Below are 15,162 nucleotides of genomic sequence, written 5' to 3' on the forward strand. Positions count from 1 at the left end.
TCAATTTTTTTTAAAAATTCAAAGCCATTTTTATTTCATTGTGTTAAAGACTATAATATTGGTCACCACTCATTTACATTCAAATTTTGAGTCTTAGGTAGCTACTATTTCCAAGAATACTTGTAAATTCTAGGAGAATTATGACCAGATCTACTTATGAGGGATGTATATAAACTTGAAAGCATTAAGGAAATTGATAAATTGTGTATGTACCTAATGGTAGAAGATGAAAATTAGAATGAAACTAAGGTCATTTTCATACAATAGTTTGTATTAGAATCATCCCTAGGTATACCTACCTTGGTTTTGTAGAGCCTAAATAGTAGGGAACCATCCTTGATTTTGTTTAAGTTGGGTCCAAATGGTTTACTTATGTAATTGTTAATGGGAAATGGCTAATCCTTAGGTTATATGAGTGTTATCATTTTGGTGTTGAGTATTTTGTTGATTCAGTAGTTTTAAACACCAACATACTTGATCCTTCTTAATCAGATGTGTCTTTGTTGTATACTCCTATCTTTCCTTTGTTCTACTCTAACTGATTCTACAATGTAATCTCACTTCATAACTCCTTAGCCACCATGAATGCTCTATTTGCACATGCAAATTTCTCTATACTCTGCTTCAACACCTTACACAGTCGCTAGAAAGTTTAGGGTTTTTCCTCTTAACTTTGGTGACTTAGGGTTAGGTATGAATCTATGACTATTATTCATCCATTTTTTCACTTAAACCTTCCCTTTTTTTGATTGGCTACATGTAATTATATTGAGAATCTAGTTTGAGATTCATCCTTATCTCCAAAATATCATAATTAAATCTTTAGTCAGCTCAAAAATGGTTTACATAGTTGTTTGTGCCATTACAAACAATTATGTCAAAACTGTGTCACTCGACATCTAAAGTCTTTGATGCTCAACATATACTAATCTTTCTATTGTGACTCAATATATGTATTACTTTGCATCCACTATTTACTTGGCATGCTCTAATAATATATATGTTGTGCTCGATATGTACTACTTGTTTGACATGAACTAAGTAAATAACTTAAGTGTGTTGACACTCACTTGTCAAAACCAATCTGAGATAAACACCTTGTACTCCTTATCCATATCATAACTCAACCTTTCCTCTAGGTTCTATTGTTACCTTATTTGATCAAATACTCTTCATCAATAAAACATATGAGAGTACTCAAATCATATAAGCAATTATCTTACCAACAAGTAGCAAGTTTGGCATTAGTGACAAAACAATGATTGAAACACTTTTATCATACTTGTATTAATCTTTTTTTAATAATCTCCCTCTTTGGCATTTACAAAAAACCAAATTGACCAAACTAAATCTATACAACCAAAAAAGTACCAAAAAAAAAATAATGCCTTGTATTGAAATCTCTCCCTCTATAAGTAACTTTCATCTTTTGAATAGGTTACAAAATTTTGTTCTGATAAACAAACAATCAATCAACTCATTCTTATGACTCTCTCTTGACCACTTCTTATTTATCCTTTGACATTAACTCCCTCTTTACTAGGTATTCAAGTTTCTTCTATGTTTTCTTTCATCTCCCTCTATAGTTAGGATTTCTCTTTCTCCCTCAGATTTCTTTAGATTTCTTTGTCTTTCTTCCTTTGTAGGATTTTTCCCTTAGCATCTTTACCTTTCTCCCTCTTTGACAACAATGCCAAAGACTTGTCATCTTAATATGTAGATATGAACATTTATAGTTTCTCCCCTAGTCACCTAGGTTGTGATTGATTTGAAACTCTAGATCTTTGATTACTTTAAGTAGCTCCTCAAGTAAGATCCATTACATTAATGTGTAACATATGTCAATCAACTTATTTTAATGCAAGGCACTCCTCATTCTTTTTAGATAGCCTTTGATAGGGGTATCATGTTGGAAATCTAATTGAAAAGATCATTATTGAAAACAAAGAAGATTGTTTGCAAAGAGGGAGATTGTTGGTAAAGAATGTTTTCAATCATTGTTTTGTCACTAATTTCAAATCTATTATTTGCTAGAAAGACAATCGCTTATAAGATCCAAGTACTATCACTTAGTTGATTGATAAAGAGGATTTAATTAACAAGATGTAACCAAATCACCTAAAGGAAAGGTTGAGTTGTGGTTTTGTAATTAAGTACAAGGATTAGTTAAGACAATGGTAAAATAATGTATTGATATGATATAGAGGTTGGCCACACTTATAAACATTAGAAGAATAAGTTTTAACAAGGTTGTCTACAAAGCTTAACTAAGTTCATTAGTTCATGCCGAGTAAGTTAGTTCATATCGAGAAAGTTTTTAGTTAGTGTCGAGCAAATGCAAAATCTAGTGTGTGCCAAGTGCTATAGAAGGAGTTGAGAAAACTTCAAGTGTTGAGCATTAGAAAACTTAGTGGATCTCAAGTGAGTCCATAGTAGGTGTTGAGCATTAGTAAAACATAGTTGGTGCTGATAAAACAGTATGTGCTGAGCACCATAATTTTAATAGTGTCAAGTTGCTGTGTTATTTGAAAAGTCAAAGATTTGCCAAATTTGAGCCATCAAGTTTGTTACCTTGAATTTTATGAACCAGATGGAGGATAAGGATGATGAGTTGGTGGCACAGAATTTTAACTAAACCATTTTTAGGCAAATTCAAAAGGATTCTTCATGATGTTTCTAGAAGGAACAAGATATGGGGTAGATTCATTGAATCCTACCTAATCCATTCAATCTATATGAAAGAATGGGAAGATTTAAGAAGGAAAAGCATTTTTAGACTTCTATTTAAGGAGTCTTAGGCCAAGAAGCTAGAGTGGTTGGGGTTCCAAATTTTGAAGTTGTTGAAGGATGTCAAGGAGGAGGTATTGAGAAGGAAGAGCAAAGCACAGAGACTCTGCTTTGATAAGTGGCCATATAGGAGATTGCACTAGTACATCGAGCATGAAGACTCAAGGAGATGAAACTTGAATAGAGAACAAGTTGTTAGAGCTATAGAGACTAAAAGCTAGGAAAATTGTGAAGAGTTGAATAGAGATCTGTAATCTGCAAGTTAAGTTGTGAGTTGTATCAGGTCAAAAGCCCTTTTTGTTACTTTCTAACAATTGTGTCAGCTAGGGTAAAATCTTATGGACTTAGGTTGGTTTAACAACCATTTGTAAATCCTTTAGCAAGGTGACATTCGAAGTGAATGTTCTAAAGTCCTCTAACTAGGCCCACTTCTAACAGGGTGGTTAAATCCTTTAACTAGGGTACATTTAACAATATGTTGTAGCTTTTAACAAGGTAGGCCTTTCACAGGGCATCACTTTAGAAGAGTGAGAATTGAGTAGCAAGTTAATGGCGATTTTTTCAAATTGGGTTTCCACATAAATCACTAAGTTATGTGTTGATCTTTTCATGTGTTATGCTTGCATGTTGATTTACAATAACTTGCTAAAGTAGGAAAGTTTAAGCTTGGATGTATGAATAGTTTAATGGGCTTACTTTACTTGATGAAAAAGTTTTAATTGGACATTTGGACCTTGAATAACTGATTCACCCCCCTAGTTATTCTAAAGCATTTCTAACAATTGGTATTAGAGCCATCTATTGATTTAGTTTAAAGGAACTAGAAGTAGGAAGATCAAGATGTCCAAGAGAGAAGTTCCCAAGCTCAATAGAGATAACTTCATTGCATCAATAAGTGATCATGCACAAAAGTTAATGAAGCTACATCTTGGATCGATAAGTGATCATGCACAAACCTAAATTAAAGTAGAACATGTTGATCCATCTATACCTACTTTAGAAGATTTGAAGAAAAAGAAGGAGCACAATTAGGAAATGTTGAAGATTGCCTCTGCCCTCAACAATTATCCAAGAGTTAAGGTGTGTGCCAGGAAACCAACTAACCTTTGAAGGAATAGTAGGAAGACTCACTGCATTTGAGTTATCCAATTTTGATAACTACAAACTTGAGAATCTTGAATCTTCTTTCAAGGCCAAAATATCATTGAAAGACACTAAGGAGGTGAAACCAAAGAAGAAGAAGAAAAAGGTAAAGTATGCATCTAGTGACAACAATATAGATGAAGAAGATGTGAAACAATTAGAAGCACTACTGGCTAAACGATTTCATAGAGGCAAAGGTAAATTCAAAGGTAAGATTCCTATTATTTTTTTTAATGCAATGAAGTAGGACATATTGATACAAGGTGCACATAGAAGAAGAACTATAGAGATGGCAACAAAAACAAGAACAAAAGAGAAGATGATGGCAGAGATTATAAAGATAAAGACAAAAAGTGCTACATTATTGAAGAAGAGGACTCTGACAAAAATGATGATGAGGTAGTCTATGTAGCCATGAAGGATGAGTCAGATGAAGATGAGCCAATAGCACTAGTAACATGTGTGAACAAAAATGACAAATGGATCATAGACAGTGGATGCTCACATCACATGAAAGGAGATAAAAGTAAGTTTATTACCTTTATTCAGTATGATGGAAATAGCATTAGATTTGGAAATGATGCTCCATGTCAAATCAAAGGAAAAGGTTCTATTAAATTTATAGCATGTGATAATGCATACTATGTTGAAGGATTGAACTACAATTTGTTGAGTGTATCTCAATTAGGCAATCTAGGATGCAAAGTAGAATTTGGAAACAAAACTATCAAAATCTATGACACTGATGGAAATATGATAGCAAAAGGAGAATAAACTAGAAGTAATTTGTTTTACTTGGATATGGAAGATGCAACCTATCTTATTGTTAGATTTGATGATGTTTGGTTATGGCATAAGAGGCTATGTCATGTCAACTTTGATAATCTGATTAGCATCAACAAAAAAATGAAAGTTACAGGTTTGGCTAAGTTGAATAAGCTTAAAAATACCATGTGAAAACAATGTAAACTAGGAAAGATGACTAAGTCAAGTTTCAAAAGCAAAGTCTACACTTCCAAAGAATTAGAACTACTCCATACAGACTTATGTGGCCCAATAGAAGTACAAAGCTCTCAAGGAGACAAATACATAATGTTGCTTGTGGATGACTACTCTAGGATGATGACTGCCATGTTCCTAAAACAAAAATATGATGCATTTCAAATGTTTAAGTGGCATTTGGCCAGGGTTGAGAAAGAAATAAGAAAATTTTTGAAGTGCTTGAGATCAGATAGAAGAGGAGAGTTTACATCAAAATAATTTGAGGCATTTTGCAATGACAAAGGAGTTAAAAGAAAAACATCAGCACCAAGAACTCCCCCATAGAATAACATTGTAGAAAGAAGGAATAGATCAATAATAGACTATGCTAGAACATTGATGATGGAGAAAAATGTTGCTTTGAAATACTAAAGAGAATTTGTGAGTACTATTGTGTACACCCTGAATCAAGTTCAAGTCAAGAAAGGTACAAATGCAACACCTTTTAAATTATGATATGGTCACTCACCTAATGTAAAATATTTCAAATTATTTGGTTATAAATGCTGTATTTTTAAAGATACTAGAAATGGAAAGTTTGATGCAAAGAGTGATAAAGGAATATTTCTTGGATACTCCACTAGAAGCAAAGGATATAAGTGTTTGAATAATAACACTAAAAAAATTGTGGAGACTACAAATGTAAATTTTGATGAGCATGTAGAAGTCCAAGTTGATGAATTTAAGAAATTATAAGATTATAGATCTTTTGTATACTTCTATGAAGGAATGCCTACGAAAGATGAAGTTGCCAATCATGTTAGGAATCAACAAAAAAATTTAGTATCAGCTGAGTCATAGCTAGTGACTGCCGAGCTGCATTCAGAAGCCAAGTTGCAGAATGAAAATAATGCACATTTTGATTCTAAAGTTAGTACCCATGAAAGAGCTAATAAAATACAAGATAGAGATGTACATAGTGATTTTGAAGATGAAGGATTAAACATGGAAAGAATGATAGAACAAAGACTATCTAGGTATGTGAGAAGACATCACCCTATAGAATAAATCATTGGTGACAAGGAAGCCATACCAATGAAAAGGAATATATTAAGGAATGAATCATGTCTGCTGATCAAGATTGAGCCAAAAATGATGAAAGATGCACTTGAAGATGATAATTAACATAAAGCTATGGAAGAAGAGATAGATCAAATTGAGAAGAACAAAACCTGGACTCTAGTTCTTAGATTAACTAATAAGAATGTGATCGATACAAAATGGGTCTTTAGAGACAAGCTTGATGAGAATGGTGCGATCACAAGAAATAAGGCTAGACTAGTCTACAAAGGCTATGCACAAGAAGAAGGACTAGATTATGGGGAAACATTTTCCCCTGTTGTAAGAATGAAAGGAGTGAGAACACTACTTACACATGCTGCTTACAAAGGTTTCAAAGTTTATCAAATGGATGTAAAATTTTCTTTTCTAAATAGTATACTGGAACAAGAAGTCTGCATAGAACAACTAGAGGGATTTGTTGATGACAACTACAAGGATATGGTCTACATACTACATAAAACACTCTATGGTTTGAAGCAAGCACCTAGAGCATGGTATGAGAGACTACACAAATATCTTGTGAAGATAGGATATGAGAGAACAAATGATAACAACAACCTATACATCAAGGCAGAAAAAGGTAGAGATATTCTGATATATGAAATCTTTGTTAATGATATAATATTTGGAGGAAAAGATGTCTTATGCAAAGATTTTTCTAATCAAATGAAACATGAGTTTGAGATGTCAATGTTTGGAGAAATCAAATTCTTTGTTGGATTGCATATACATCAACTAAAGCATGGCATATTTGTGACCCAATCAAAATATATCAAGGAGATACTCAAGACCTTTGGATTAGAAGACTTAAAACTAGTTAGTACACCTATGGTAATAGGACATAAGTTATCCAAGAATGATGAGTCAACTAAAGTAAATCAGACAATGTACAGATCAATGATTGGAAAGTTACAATATGTTGTGCATATTAGACCAAACATTGCATTAGCTATTGGAATAATGGCAAGATTTTTTGCTAACCCAAGAGAATATCATTTGATGGCAGTAAAAAAGATATTGAGGTACCTAAAAGGGACTGATGACTTTGGATTATATTACAAGAAGAGTGAAAAGTTTGAGTTGAAAGCCTACACTGATGTAGACTAGGGAGGTAATATTGATGATAGAAAAAACACCAGTGGAGGAGCACTTTTAGGTAAAAGATTGGTTACTTGAACCAACAAAAAGAAAAGTTGTACCTCATAGTCTATAGCAAAAGTTGAATATGTTGCTATTGCTATCAATAGCACCAATATTGTATGGATCAAACATCTATTTCAAGGTATGAAGGAAGAGATAACTAAACCTATGATACGCTATAGTGATAACACAAGTGCCATCAACATATCAAAGAATCCTATGATGCATGCTAAAACAAAGCACATTGCAATTAAGTATCACTATGTAAGAGAATTGGTGGAAGATAAGCAAGTAAGGATGGAATATGTCAGCTCAAAGGAACAAATTTCTAACATCTTCACAAAAACACTACCTAAAGATGCATTTGAGTATCTTAAAGGTAAGTTAGATCCAAGGCTATTTGAGTAACAACAGAATTGCCTTGCATCAAGCAAGTTGAATGTTAAATATTATAAATTAATGTAGAGGATACTTACTTTAGGATTTTTCCTGAAGTAATCAAAGTGATGAAGTTCCAAATTAGTCACAAGCAAGGTGATAGAGGGAGAAATTAGAGTACCTACAAATGCTACACTTGAATGTTAAGATGTTGAAATAATATATATTTGGCATTGTTGTCAAAGAGGGGGAAATAACATAAATTGATCAATGCATATAGAGGGAGAAATGATCAAGTTTACAAAATCAAATGGAAAAAGACAGAAATAGTACAAAATAAAAAATAATAGAAATTTATCAATTCATACAAAGGAAGAAATATTTTGCAGACGGAGAAATGACATAAGCACATTTAAAGGAAATACTGTGTAGAGGGAGAAATGGCATAAGCACATTTAAAGGAAAAAAATGTAAGAAGGATAGATAATAGTTAAGAAGAGTAGAACTTATCAAAGTAGCAAGCTATAGAAAAGAAAGAGTCATATAGGAATAGACATGCAAAAGAATGTTTGCAAAAAGGAAAGAGAAAGCAAACAACAACTAAGAGGGAGAAGTAGAAGCAAAGAAATTAGGATAGCAAATCAAAGACGGAGATGTAAAAACTTATGGTAACATAATTTCTTTTTGGTAGTTGATTTTTTTTTAAACCTAGTTAGCATTTTGGTAACTTAGTTGATGAGTTTGATTTGCCATCAGTGCCAAAGAGGGAGATTTTTGAAAATCTGATTGAAAAGATCATTGTTGAAAATGAAGAAGATTGTTTACAAAGAGAGAATTTTTTGATAAAGAATGCTTTCAATCATTTTTTTGTCACTAATGTAAAACCTTCTATTTGCTGGAATGACAATTGATTATAAGATCCAAGTACTATCACTTAGTTGATTGATGAAGATGATTTAATCAACAAGATGTAACAAAAGCACCTAAAGGAAAGGTTGAGTTATGGTTTTGTAATGAACTGCAAGGATCAGTTAAGACAATGGTAAAATAATGTCTTGATAATATACTCGAAGATACAGAGGTTGGCCACACGTAGAAACATTAGAAGAATAAGTTGTAACAAGGTTGTCTACAAAGCTTAACTAAGTTCATTAGTGAGTGCCAAGCAAGTTAGTTCATGCCGAGTAGATTTTTAGTTAGTGCCAAGCAAATGCAAAATCTAGTGTGTGTTGAGTGATATAGAAGGAGCCAAGCAAACTTCAGGTATCGAGCATTAGAAAACTTAGTAGATTTCGAGTGAATCTATAGTAGATGTCAAGCATCAATAAAAAATAGTTGGTGTCGAGTAACATAGTATGTGCCGAGCACCATAATTTCAATACTATCAAGCTACTACATTATTTGAAAAGTCAAAGATTTGCCAAATCTGACTTGACAAGTTTGTTACCTTGAATTTTGTGAACCAGATGGAGAATAAGGATAATGAGCTGGTGGAAATTTTTTTTAGATAAATCATTTTTAGGTGAATTTAGGAGGATTCTTCATGATGTTTCTAGAAGGAACAAGATATGGGGTAAATTCATTGATCCTACCTAATCCATTCGATCTAGAAGAAAGAGCAGGAAGATTTGAGAAGGAAAATCATTTCCAGACTTCTATTTAAGGAGTCTTAGGCCAAGAAGCTAGAGTGGTTGGGGTGCCAGATTGTGAAGTTGTTGAAGGATGTCAAGGAAGAGGTATTGCAAAGGAAGAACAGAGCACAAAGACTCTACTTCGATAAGTGGCCATATAGGAGATTGCACTGGTACATCGAGCATGAAGACTCAAGGAGATGAAGCTTGAAAGGAGAAAAAGCTATCAAAGCTGCAAAGACTGAAAGCCAAGAAAATTGTGAAGAGCTGAATAGAGGTCTAAAATTTACAAGTTAAGTTGTGAGTTGTATCAGGTCAAAAGCCCTTGTTATTACTTTCTAACAATTGTGTCAACTAGGGTAAAATCCTATGGACTTAGGTTGGTTTAACAACCATTTGTAAATCCTTTAATAGGGGGACATTCCAAGTGAATATTCTAAAGTCCTCTAACCAGGCCCACTTCTAATAGAGTAGTTAAATCCTTTAACGAGGTCACATTTAACAATGCATTATAGCCTTTAATAGGGCAGGCCTTTCATAGGGCATCACTTCAGAAGAGTGAGAATTGAGTAGCATGTTACTGGTGGTTTTTCCCAAATTGAGTTTTCACATAAATCACTATGTTATGTGTTGATATTTTCATGTGTTAATCAACTATTTTCTCTTTTGCGTTAAGATATTCCATCTTCACCTCGTTATCTTGAACTAACTCTCTCAAGTAATGATACTTGATTGCAATGTGCTTAGTATTTGTATGCATCACAAGATTATTTGATATATTTATAACACTTGTATTATCACAATAAAGTATCATAGGTTTAATGATTTCTTCCTTCATACCTTTGAGTAGTTTTTTGATCCATACAATGTTTGTACAATTTACTACAGTAACAAAATATTCAGCTTCAATAGTAGATTAAGAGATGCAATTTTGTTTCTTGCTAGTCCATATAACTAGCTTTGTACCTAAGGAAAATGCTCCTCCACTAGTGCTCTTTCTATCATCAATATTTCTAGCCCAATCAACATTCTTATAGGCTCTTAATTCAAATTTCTCATTTTTCTTATAGTATAGACCATAGACTTCTGTTTCTTTTAGATATCTCATTATTCTCTTAACTACCATCAAATGATTCTCCCTAGGTTTAGCAGAGAATTTTGCAACTATCCCAATAGATAATGCAATATCAAGTCTGTTTTGTACTACATATTGCTATTTTCCAATCATACACCTGTATAATATGTTATTCACCTCTATTGAGACATCATTCTTTAAAAATTTATGTCTTGTCACCATAGGTGTGCTTACTGGCTTGGAATCCTCCAATCCAAAAGTTTTCAATATCTCCTTAACATACTTTGACTGAGTGATGTATATACCATATTTCATATGATGTACTTGCAAACCCACAAAGAACTTGATCTCTCCAAATATAGACATCTAAAATTCTTTCTTCATTTCATTTGAAAAAGCCTTATTTAAAGTATCTTGTCCTCCAAATATGATATCATCAACAAAAATTTTAGATAGTGAAATACCTTTTCCTTCTCTATCTTCAAGTACAAATTTCTATTATCACCGATCCTCTCAAATCCAATCTTGACAAGATAATTATGAAGCCTTTCATACCATGTTGTTGGTGCTTTCTTCAAACTATATAAAGCTTTGTGTAGTCTACATACCATATTTTTGTTGTTAACATCAACAAATCTTTCTAAATGTTCTATATAAACCTCTTCCTCGAATATACCATTTAGAAATGTAAATTTAACATCCATTTGATAAACTGTGAAACCTTTGTATGTAGAGTAAGCAAGCAAAGTTCTTACTCCTTCCAGTCTTGCAACAGGGAAAATGTTTCTCCATAGTCTATTCCTTCTTCTTATGTATATCATTTACAAACTAATCTTTCCTTGTTTCTTGTGACTTCACCATTTTATCTAACTTGTTTCTATATACCCACTTGGTACCAATCACATTTTTTTCTTTTGGTCTAGGAACTAGAGTCCATGGCTTATTTTTCTCAATTTGATCAGTCATTTCTTCCAATATGGCTTTACTCTAGTCTACATCTTCTAAGACATTTTTTAGCGTTTTAGGTTCTTGCATGCTGTAAAAATATCTATCATTTATCAACTTGTTCCTTTTCATTGGTCTAGCATCTTTATCTCCAATTGATTTGTGTAGCAAGGTGATGTCTCTTGACACACTTAGACAATCTTGGTTCAACTTTGGTTTCTTTATTTGGTCTCTCAACTTTTGAATCACTATGTACATGTCTATCATGTGGTTCAACATATCTTTCATGTACACTAATCTCAAAATTAGAATGTGCCTCAACTTTCTTTTGTAACTATACACTTGAATGTAACTCGGTTCCTAAATGCAACTCGACATTCATAGTATGCGACTTGGCAATCATTGAAACTTGTTGTTGGTTTGCAACTTGGTTTACAACATCTTCATTAGCAGGCATACCTTTATTAAAGTATAAAAATGATTTTTATTCTTTTAGTTCCTTCATAGGTTTAGCCTCATATACTTTTTTATATTCATCAAATTTCACATTTGCACTTTCCACAACTTTGTTAGTGTTAGTATTTAAACACTTATAAGCTTTACTTCTTGTGGAATAACCAAAGAATATACTTGGTTCAATTTTTGCATCCAATTTATCATTCATGAAATCTTTGAGAATATAACACTTGCTTCCAAATACCTTAAAATATTTTGCATTGGGTGAGTATCCATACCATAGTTCAAAAGGTGTTGAATGAGTACCTTTCTTAACTTGCACACATTCAAGGTATATACATCTATACTTACAACTTTTCTCTAATATTTTAAAGCAACATTTTTCTCCATCATGAGTGTCCTAGCATAGTCCATTATAGATCTATTCATTCTTTCAAAAATTCCATTTTGTCGAGGGGTCCTAGGAGCATATGTCTGTCTTTTGATTCCTTTGTCATTACAAAACATCTTAAACTCATTTGATATAAATTTTCCTCCTCTATTAAATCTCAAACATTTTAGACTTTTACTTGTTTCCTTCTCAAATCTTGCTATGTACCACTTAAACATTTGGAAAGGTTCATATTTCTATTTTAGAAACATAACTATCATCATTCTAGAATAATCATTAACAAGTAGCATATTGTAGTTATCTACTTTGCATCTTTTCACTTCAATTGGTCTACACAAGTTAGCATGATTAATCTCTAATATTCCTTTAGAGGTATGAGTCTTACTCTTAAAACTTGACTTTGTCATTTTTCCAAATTGATATTGTTTGCAAATTATATTGTCAACTTTCTTCAACTTAGACAAACCTGTAACTCTATTCATGTTACTGATACTAACCAAGTTATCAAAATTAACATGACATAACCTCTTGTGCCATAGTCACACATCATCAAATTCTACAATTAAACAAGTAGCATCCTCTATATCAAGGTAGAATAAATTACCTCTAGTTTGATCACCCTTTCCAATTAGTTTTCCATCAGCATCATATATCTTAGCAATCTTGTTTTCAAATTCAATCTTACAACCCAAATTATTCAGTTGTGACATACTCAACAAATTATAGTTAAATCCTTCAACATAGTAAGCATTTTCACATAAAATATTTTCTATGAGTTTAATAGAACCTTTTCCTTGTATCGTAATAAACTTACTTTTATCTCTAGTCATGTGATGTGAACACACACTATCAATGATCCATCTGCCATTCTTGTTCACACAAGACACTAGTACAATTGCCTCATCCTCATTTGATTCAGCCTTTATTGCAACATGCACCACTTCATCATCATGGTCGTCAAATCCATCTTTTATTTTCTCTTTAGCAATGTAGCAAGACTTCTTGCCTTTGTCTCTATAATCTTTGTTGTTTTCATCTCTTCTACTTTTGTACTTGTCTCCACCTCTGTAATTCTTTTTCTCTAGACATGTAACAACAATATGACCAACCTCATTGCAATTGAAACACATGATATGTGACTTACCTTTGAATTTTCCTTTACCTCTATAAAATCTTCTTGCTAGTAGTGTTTCATGTTGATCTACATCTTCCTCATCTGTATTCCTATCATTGGACACATATCTTACCTTTTTCTTCTTCTTCTCATTAGGTTCCTTTAATGAAAACTTACCTTGGAAAATAGATTCAACATTTTAAAGTTTGTAATTATCAAAATTATATAGCTCAAAAGTAGTTAGCGTACCTACCGAACCTTCAAGAGTCAGATCATTTTCTAGCATACATCTCAATTCTTGTATTGCCGAAACTATAATAGCATAGATGGGCAACAATGTTCTCAAAACTTTTCTTAGTACAATATCATCATCTATTTTACTAGTAGTTCTTCTTGTTTCATTAACAACATCTTTTGTCGTAGAGTAATATTGAGCAATACTCTCACCGTCTTGCATTCTCATATCATCGAATTTACCTCTAAGACTTTCAGCTTTGACTCTTGCAACTTTTTTGTCACCTCTATAGATAGTGTGTAGAGCATCCCATATTTTCTTTTCATTGTCACAACCCTTGATATCATCAAACTTGGCATGGATTAGGGCAAAGGAAATCTCCAATATTGCCTAGTTGTGTTCTTTCTTCTTTTTTAGATCTTCAATAGTTAGGACTCTAGTAGGATCAACATGCTTAACAACAATGGTAGATTGTGCATGCTCTCCAAGACCTCCTTGGTGTAGCTTCATCGAACTTTTTCATGCAAGAAAGTTATTTCTATTAAGCTTGGGTACCTCTCTTTTTGACATCTTGATCTTTTTGCTTCTAGCTTGGGGGGGTGAATCAGTTATCCAAGGTCCAAGTGTACAATTAAAAATTTTCACAACTTAGTGAACCCATATCTATAAAACATTTTCTTCATGCATGCATCCATTAGGTCATATAATCAATTAAACTTGTAGGTTGCTATCAAATCAGCTTTGCAGAAATGTAAACATGAAACATAACAAATTCAATAAAACATTTGACATAATGATTAACATGGAAACACAATTTGGCAAAATCCACTAATAACATGCTACTCGTTCTCACTCTTCTAAAGTGATGCCTTGTGAAAGGCCAACCCTATTAAAGGTTATAATGCACACTATTAAATGTGACTTGGTTAAAGGATTTCAATCATCCTATTAGAAGTGAGCATGATTAGAGGACTTTAGATCATTCACTTGGAATGTCACCCAGTTAAAGGATTTACAAATCACTGTTAAGTCAACCTTAATCCAAAGGATTTACCCTAGACCAGTACAATGATTAGAAAGTAACAATAAGGCTTGATTTGATAACAACTTACAACACACTTGCAAATTACAGATCTTTATTTTCAATCCTCAATTCTACTTGGCTTTCACACACTTCAGCTTTGATAGCTTGTGCACCCTTCAAGCATCCATACCCTTAAGCCTTCTTGATTTTCTTGCCAATGTAGTCTCTTCTCTTAGGTCACTAAATGAAGAAATACCTTAGATTCCTTGTCTTCCTTAGGTTCTTGCACATGACAATCTTTTCTTTTGACCAACCATCTTTATAAATATAGAACTAAGATATTTTTCCGTTCATCCTCCATTTTCCATTTTAGTTTTAGGTTAGATTAGGTAGGATTTAATGAATCTACCCATCATTTCATTTCATTCCCTTCTAGAAACTTCTCCTTCAATTCTCTTTGAATTCACCTCAAAATGGTTCATCTTGAATTTTGTAGCCCCAGCTTATCAAGCATATCTTCCACATGGTTCACACAATCCAAGAAATTAAACTTGTCGACTCAAATTCATCAAATTCTTGATCTTTCTCATAATGCTGACCATCAACATTAACTTGCTTTTGATGCTCAGTACATACTACATTGCTCGACATCCTCTATCAAAACACTCAACACAAACTAAAGTTTACTAGTGCTTGGCATCAACTAAACTTTACTTGGCTTACATTGTATCACTTAGCTT

This window comes from Cupressus sempervirens, chromosome 7 (genome assembly GCF_028749045.1).
Source record: "Cupressus sempervirens isolate cs-2001-9-10 chromosome 7, ASM2874904v1, whole genome shotgun sequence".
In the NCBI taxonomy this organism is placed as follows: Eukaryota; Viridiplantae; Streptophyta; class Pinopsida; order Cupressales; family Cupressaceae; genus Cupressus; species Cupressus sempervirens.